Source organism: Rhineura floridana, chromosome 2 (genome assembly GCF_030035675.1).
Source record: "Rhineura floridana isolate rRhiFlo1 chromosome 2, rRhiFlo1.hap2, whole genome shotgun sequence".
Classification (NCBI taxonomy): Eukaryota; Metazoa; Chordata; class Lepidosauria; order Squamata; family Rhineuridae; genus Rhineura; species Rhineura floridana.
This window is the reverse complement of record NC_084481.1, coordinates 187,593,426-187,601,642: the sequence shown is the minus strand read 5'-3', so window position 1 is coordinate 187,601,642 and position 8,217 is coordinate 187,593,426.

Below are 8,217 nucleotides of genomic sequence, written 5' to 3'. Positions count from 1 at the left end.
GAACTTCTGTGAGTTACGATTGACTTACAAAGTTATGGCAAAAGGTTGAAATGATGAAACTTGCTAATTGCATTCAGATCAGAAATTGTCATCAGCTATGAATTCATAGTTTGTTTGTCTCCTGTTGGAATAATTAAGTACTATGATAATACACATTCATTTGCTTGGTTTTCATTATTGTGAAGCATGATATGTTTACTGTACTGCATGATTATTCTAAAATGAAAAAATTTGAAACTGCTTATGAGGTCAAAATGTGCACTAAAACAGGACGAACAATGAGAAGTTGTTCTGGGATAGATATGCATTTGGGACTATTTTAACACCTTGCCCCTTTCCTTAAATCATTACCTTCTGCTCCATGGATGGGGAGCCTGTGGCCCTCCCATGCTGTTGTAGTACAACTCCCATCATCCATGACCATTGGCTGTTCTGGCTGGGGCTGATGGGAGTTGGAGTCCAACAACACCAGCTTCCCCATCTCTGCTGTCCTCCTGTGTTAACTATTTTAAGGCTCCAGCATTGTAATTCTATTTATTTGCCCTGTGTTGTTAAAGTAGATGCAGACAAATAGCTAAGGGCACAACCCATCCCCCTTTCCCCACAAGCACAGGTGTATGTGCAGAAAGGGATTTGCATGGGGTTCACTTTCCTCTTCCTTCCTCTGCATCAGGCCTTCGGATATGTGTACACATCACAGCGTGCTGTGGCAGGGGTGGGGGAGGATACAGCTTGATACATACATTGAGCTGTCCCTCTCCTTTCCATGAGCCTCGCCTATGAATTACTTTTGCTTTCTGTGGGAAGGAATATCCTTTGCACACATAGCTGCATCCATTGAGCTCAGAAGCATAGGCCATGCCTGAAGTTATTGCTAGCACTGGAGTTGAATGCTGGCAGAAGCTGAACTGTAACAGGATCCCTGTTGAAGGAACACACTTTACCCTGGATATAATTCACTAATAGACAAAAAACAAACAAACACCCTTGCGGTTTAAGAATAGCCAACAGATATTTCTATCAAACTTTAACAAGCAGGGACATTGGGCAGTAGTCCTGATTGCCGCTGTTGCCACTGCTCACTATATACTCAGAGGCACATTACCAAATTCTTCCATGCCACACAGGAGGGGGATTGGACTGTGAAAGACCAACCCAAATTGTGTTTGCATTTTTACATATTTGTAGGGCAGTCCAATATCTCAGAGAGGAGGTCAGGTCTCCTGCTCCCCTGGTGCATTCACTATAGCTGCCCATTTTCCCTGCTTTTTAAAGTGATAGAAATATCTATTGGCTATAGATATGTTCTTAAACCGCAAGGTTTTTTTTTGCCTATCAGTGCATTTCTCTGCTTTTTAATCCAGGAGGTAAGAAATAGGATCCTGTGCAAGTTTGCTGACAATGGATTGATCATTTGCATGCTTATTGAGTTCAAAGAGATTTACTCTTCTGCAATCATGCTTAGGATAGGTGAAACTGACCACAGGGAAGGGGGAGAAGGGGGAAGGGGACAGGGGAGGGGATTGGAAGGGGAGGGGCAGGAGGGGCAAATGAAGGGGAGGAAAGAGATAGGAGAAAGGAGGAGGGCAGGGCAGGTTTGATCATTTGCATGCTTTTTGCTTTCAGAGGGATTTACTCCTGTACAATCATGCTTCAGATAGTGAAACTGACCTGGGGTAGGGGCAGGTGAGGGGGGAGGGGGAGGGGAAGTGAAGGGGAGGAAGAGTAGGGATATGGAGGAAAAGGGAGGGGAGAGGGGAGAGGGAGGAGGAGGGGAGAAGATTGGGTGGGTGGATGGGCACTGGGAAGAGAGAAAGTTCCTTTCCTTTCAAAAAGGAAAACATTGTGAACAATATCATTGCTTTTCAGTGTTTCCCCCACTTTTTTAGTCCACAGCAGGCACATGTAGCCTCCCACCCAAATTTAAACCAAAGCTGTGATTGGCCACATCCACAGCAGACCTTTATTTCATTTTAGATAGTCATAGCTTCTCAAAAGAATCCTGGGAAGTGTAGTTTGTGAAGGGTGCTGAGAGTTGCTAGGAGAGGCCCTATTCTCTTCACAGACCTACAATCTCCAGACGAGGGGCTGACTGTTCAACTACTCTGACCACTGGAGTTCTGTCAGGGGAATAGGAGTCTCCTAACAACTCTCAGCATCCTTCACAAACTACACTTTCCAGGATTCTTTGGGGTAAGCCATGACTGTCTAAAGTGAAATAAATGTCTGGCGTGGGTGTGGCCCCCCTGATTAGCCAGGCCAAGCAGCTGTGAGCCTTGCTTTTAGAATAGTAACATTTGCTTCTTACTGAGCATGCCCGACACTATAACAGACTTCAATGTTAAATTTCTTAAATTAACTCTTGTGACTGTATCACATTGAGACTCTGGCTTTGAGATAACGATAAATGGGCATTTATTACAGGAAATACATGTTTGATAGGCAAGATCCTTAGTTCTAGCTAACTAAATTTGGAGATGCAAAGAGCAGTGGTGTAGTTTTCCAGGGTCTCATGGGTCTTAGACACCTTACTTTTTTGGGAGTAGGGTCCAAGCAGAGTCCCTATGTCTCCAGTATCCTATGAGCCAATCAGCATGAAAAATGAGTGTGTTAGCCACTGAGAAGAGTCTTCTAACATGTTTCCTTGTCCTTTCCTGATGATTGGAGCCAATCAGAGTGAAAGGAGGTGAGTCAGCCAGTGAGAAGACTCTTCTAACACTCTCCTCTTTTGTGCTTATTGGCTCCTAGGGGCATTTGTTGTCATGGGAGAAGGCATTAACAAGGATCTCATTCTCAACCCAGTAGCAAAAAAAGAGGTAGGGTTGAAGCTGTGACTATCACGAAGGGACCCTGTACTTCTGAATTTGCCACTACACTACTGGCAAAGAGCCATGCTTGCTCTTCGTACTCTGTAGGACACAGAGCAAAAGGAAAAATATGGCTCTCCTCCCAGACTGGGATGAAGAAGAGGAGGGGAGCAGCAGGAAATAAGGTCAGCAATGCTAAGAGTATCAGTCTAGCACCTGAAGGAAGGTCAGCATAGGCTAAGTCAGAAAAACAGTCTAGGAAGCATGAATGTTTACCTCTCTATCTACCATTTCCCATGAAAACCCACCAGCAAGCTGAGTTGCATCCCAACATTTCCAACAGTTATTCATTTCAAGACTTGTTTTCTGGGTTAGATACATTCAAAGGTTCATATTTTGCCACTGCATGACATATAAAAATAGGTACACCAATGAATACTGAACCACAAAGTTGGTATGTGGAAGATTTCCTCCAAGAATGAACATTTCAAATGATAGGAAGAAACAGCTTATCCAGGAAATCTTCAAGGTAGAGTTTGTCATTTAATCTTGGAAGAACAAAGTAAGACATAAAGGTGGAATACTGGAAAAATTTCTTGGAATAAAGCAACACTGTGCAAAGTAGAATGAGATTTCTCTGACTACCATAGGACTGATTTGGAATTTGGAATCACAAATAAGGTTTGTCTTATGTGGAATATAAACTATCAACTACAGAATTGGGTATCAGATATGAAATAATGAATATCAAATACAGAATATATCGGAGCACTTGCAACAAAACTTTTTTTTTTCCCTAAAAAAATTGCATTCCTGCAGATCTCAGGGTTCTGGAAGCCTGCTGATATCTCTCTCTTGGGAGTAGGTGGTGCTGTTTTAGTCTAAACATTGTAAATAGAGGGAATAAGTGGGGTCCTATAACAAAATGCTGCAGTACAACGTGGTTCTCTTCAGGGTTACTGCCATTCCCCTCCCCCCAGGTTTCCTACCCCTTAACAGACAATCTGCATTCCCGGCCCACCAGCTGAGAGTGCTCAGTTCTCACTGGACTGTTTTGGGAGTTTGGAGATGTGGTGTACACACTGGTTCCCAGTCCCAACTATATTAAAATCATGGGTTTTTTCCATTAATTTATGCGAGCAGTTCTCACTTCCATCCCTGATGACATCTAAACATAGCTTCTCTGAGTGAACCTGTAAATAAGCTATCCAGACAATGAGATAGTTGTCTCCACACTTTTTATATCTGTGTGTATCTTTCTCGCTCCTCTTTTCTCTCTCCTCCTTTTCCAGCCACTCCATTCCATTCCCCTTCCCACCCAATGTTCAGCCCCCCCCCTCAGTTAGCATTCAATGGGCACTAAGCATGCTTAGGATTTCCCCTTAAAAATATTTTTTGATGTCTGCAAACCTCAGATTCCCCTGGGCCTGCTGATACCTCCATCTTGTATGTGATTGTTGCCATTTTGATTACATATGTTACAGCACTCAGAATTAGTACATAGTATGACATAGGACTGTAAACAATCTTGGCACCTCATGCCCTAAGCCTCCTACACCCAATCACTCTATTAATCTCTCTTTGACCCTTTATACTTTGACCTCATCCCCTCTTTTCTTCACATTGTCCAACATATATCATGTCCAGGTTCATTGAGTGAAATCCAACTGATGCCCTTGTGCTCACAGAAGGGTTTTTGATCAAGTGGAGGCATCCACTAATGGAAAAGGAGAGGAAGATTTATTTTTTTGCCAATTCCCTCTTTCCCCATAGCCCCCAACACCCCCAAAATCAGCTCCAACAAGTTAGTGGCTGCCCAGCTCCAGAGATTCTTGGATCAAATGGATTATCTTGACCCATTTCAGTCTGGTTTCAGGCCTGGCTACGGGACAGAGATGGCTTTGGTCGCCTTGGTAGATGACCTACGCAGAGAGCTGGACAGGGGGAGTGTGTCCCTGTTGGTTCTACTGGACCTCTCAGCGGCTTTCGATACCATCGACCATGGTATCCTTCTGGGCCGCCTTGCCGGGATGGGACTTGGGGGCACTGTGTTGCAGTGGCTCGGCTCCTTCCTGGAGGGACGAACCCAGAAGGTGGTGCTGGGGGATTCCTGTTCGACTCCTTGGCTGTTGGCATATGGGGTCGCTCAGGGCTCAGTTTTGTCCCCCATGTTATTTAACATCTACATGAAACCACAGGGTGAGGTTGTCTGGGGGTTTGGGGTTTGGTGTCATCAGTATGCGGATGACACCCAACTCTATTTTTCCTTTCCACCTAAAGCCAAGGAAGCTGTCCTGGTCCTGAACCGGTGCCTGGCATCAGTGATGGACTAGATGAGGCAAACAAATTGAAATTAAATCCAGACAAGACAGAGGTGCTCCTGGTTAGTCGAAAGGCAAATCAGGGAATAGGGATTCAGCCTGTGCTGGATGGGGTTACACTCCCCCTGAAGACACAGGTTCGCAGTTTGGGTGTGCTCCTGGACTCAGTTTTGAACTTGGAGGCCCAGGTCTCTGCAGTGGCCAGGAGTGCTAAGACTGGTGCGCCAGCTGTGCCCGTTCCTGGAGATGCCTGATTTGACTATAGTGATGCATGCCTTAGTTACATCCCGTTTAGATTACTGTAACACGCTCTATGTGGGGCTGCCTTTGAAGACTGTTCGGAAACTTAAACTGGTACAAAGAGCTGCAGCCAGAGTGCTAACGGGCTGGTTACAAGGACCATACAACCCCCTTGTTACGACAGCTCCACTGACTGCCAGTTTGTTTCCGGTCACAATTCAAAGTGCTGGTTTTGACCTATAAAGCTCTATATGGCCTAGGTCCAGGCTATTTGTCAGACCGTATCTCCCCATATGAGCCTGCCCAGGTGTTGAGATCCTCAGGAGAGGCCCTTCTCTCAGTCCTAACACCTTTGCAGGCACGATTGATGTGGACACGAGATAGGGCCTTCTCGGTGGCTGCCCCCAGGTTCTGGAACTCTCTTCCTAGGGAAGCACGAATGGCCCCTTCCTTGCTATCCTTCAGTTGGCAGGCAAAGACTTTTTTATTCCGACAGGCTTTTGGACTAGAAGATGTTTAAGATAGGGCCTCATAAGGTCTGTTGTATTGTTCTATGGCCTATTCTTAATGTTTTAAATTGTCTTAGTATCTTAAGTGTATGTTTTATGGTTTTAATGTTACGAATAGTTTAATTCTATTTTAATTGTATATTTTTGTATGTTTTTTACCTATGTGTAGTTTTTATTTGTAAGCCGCCCTGAGTTCCAGTTTTGGAAAAAGGGTGGGGTAAAAATAAAGATTCATTCATTCATTCATTCTCCAGTACAGGGTGGAAAGTGTGTGTGTGGGGGAATTGGGGAGGAGCGGAGAAAAGGAAATGGGTAAAAAAAACACCCTCCATTGAGCACAAGAATCACTAGATCCTACCCTTTGTCTATCTACCACATTTACTCATGGTGTAAAGATAGTCCCCCCCCTACCATGTCAACTGAATCTTCAACACTGGCACTGGGACAGTATTAGCAGGCCAGCTCAGGGGCACAGGGCAGGACCATGGGGTAGGACCATGTGGCACATACAGCTCTATTCCTCCCAACACTTTGCTGCCACTCCTCACATCTGCCACTTGAGGCAGCTGTCTCACTCCGTCTAATGCTAGGGCCAATCCAGCTGTAATGCATACTTTCAGTGTATATCACTCATGGGAATTCAAGGCCTAGTGGGTCACACTGAAGGTATCTTTCCCAAGCCACCCCCCCCAATAAAAAAAAACCTGTATTGATTCTGTCCTTGATTCGGAAGTGCCTCATCCTTTTGCAACCTGCAGACTAGACATAGTACTTTCTAAACTTGAAGGAATCTGCCTGTGGATAGTAGAGCATTATAACACGTAATTGCACTTGGGTCATTGAGTCTGTTGTGGTACTTTGGGCATCTTTGTCTGTAACTTTTCAGGTGCTATTAGCTGTTTCCGAAAGCAGTTCCACAGGTCAAAATTATGTGAATTTTTAAAGGTCTGGTTTAAGATATGGATTTACAGGGTGGAGACCCAAAATACTTACAGGCAAAGGGTCTGGAAAATATATCAAAAGGAAAGGAGTTGAAGATATCCAGTTGCTTTCTCAATAGGACATTAATTATGACATGAAAAATACAGGTGTCTAACCATGGCAAAAAACTGAAAGTTTTATTCAGAGATTATGCAAGTCCTGGAATCAAAATGGCTCTTCTTATCTGTTCACCTGTTTTCAGCATAATGACTTCTGGAGGCATTTTTCAACAACAACAACATACCAACCTTCCTTCTGAAGGAGCCCAGGGTGGCAACACATGTCAAGGGTCATTATCATTTTCTTGAGGGATAGCCATGCTAGTTTGTTTCAGCAAAACCAACACAGAGTCTTGTGAAACACGACTCTGAAACACTTAAGAAATGTGTGATAGTGTAGGCTTTTCTGGGCTAGAATCCATTTCATTGGATCCATCCGATGACATCTACTCTGGTCTACAAAAGCTTATGTCATAATACATATTTTAGCTTACAAGACCGTGTTATATTTTTCTTGGCTGCTTGACTGACCATAATTTGTGCCCCATTTGCTCATTAAAGTTTATATGCAGTTTTGGGCAATGGCAATTTTGTGATAAATAGCACAATCCTGTTTCTATTCAAAAGTAAGTCCCATTGAGATTAACGGTGCTTACTTCCATTAAATCCTATATCTGTTGACTTGGGAGTGAACCACATGAACTCAATAGGACTTAATTCTGAGTAGCCATGCATAGGATTGCATTATTAGCCTATAATTCTATAGGCATTTGTCTAGGAGTAAGTCCCATTGAACTCAGTGAGGCTTACTTTTGAATGGACATGTTCAGGGTTGCTCTATATTCTCTCTGAAGTAATTTAATATGCTTGATTAGCAAGTTATGTTGCCCTGTCTATAGCTGATAAAAACATGTTTCTATTCCAGTTTATAAAGAGCTCTACATAACTATCACCAACGGTTTCAATGAAATATATCTTACCTATTTTGTACCTGATCTCTTAGAACAATAAAACAGCTGTCTGTATCAAATGTTAGGGGGGGAAACTATTAGGGTTGTCAACATTAAATTTGTGGTTAAATTAATCACTTGCATTTGAACAATTCACTGTTTTACACAAACCTCAATATAGGTATATTTTCTGAGACTGAAAGGTGTGATAACTTAGGGTTGTATCTTACAAAGTCCTACTCAGAGCAGATGCATTGAAATAGATACATGTAAGTTAGTCATGTTCTTTTACTTCAATAGTTCTTCTCTGAGTAGGCCTAGCATTGATACTGCCTTCACAATTTAATGAATAAAATCTCCCATTTCTTGGCAGATAGAAAGTCTGTCTTTAATACCTTCATTTACATTCA